The sequence below is a fragment of the Cynara cardunculus genome, unplaced genomic scaffold (genome assembly GCF_001531365.2).
Source record: "Cynara cardunculus var. scolymus isolate 2C unplaced genomic scaffold, CcrdV1 Un_Scaffold_1206, whole genome shotgun sequence".
NCBI lineage: Eukaryota > Viridiplantae > Streptophyta > Magnoliopsida > Asterales > Asteraceae > Cynara > Cynara cardunculus.
The window spans coordinates 105,799-106,419 of record NW_020200704.1 but is presented as its reverse complement, the minus strand read 5'-3'; positions in this window follow the sequence as shown (position 1 = coordinate 106,419).

The following is a 621-nucleotide window of genomic DNA, read 5'->3' as shown; positions in this document are numbered from 1 at the left end:
TTAGAAGGTAAACTCCTGGATACTTCAAAGAAATTGTCTGATCTAAAGACAGACCTTGAAACTGAATTGAACATGAGAACTGAACTGAAAAAGAAATATGATTTAGTTACTATAGAAAGAGACCAGCTTTTACAAAAAGTCAAAGACTTTTCGTGTGCTAAAAGTCCAACTGGTTCTCAATCACAGTGTAAAACGAGCTTTTATAATTGTTCCTATTCGAACAGTTATTCAAGTAGTACTAAATCTAATGTTTCTAAGAACTATTCTCGTTCTAATCAGTATTATCAAGAGTATGTCATTGGATCACCCAATTACTCTTCAAAGATTAAAAGCATTTGGGTTAACAAGTYTGAATCTGTTTTATCTCATACACCTGTTGTTACTAACAATCTTCCTTGCATTGTGAAATCCACTAATGATCTGATTAATCTTAGCAAGAGAAAGATTATGTGCTTAACATGTAGAACCAATAATTTTGTCTATAACAAAAGGTTCAACAGGTGGCATGGAGATAACAGTTATCAGAATAACTAGAAAGGTAAGAACATGTATGATTATAATAACTGGCAAGAATCATATTTTGTATATAATCATCCTGTTAATGGTGCTGAAAATAAAATA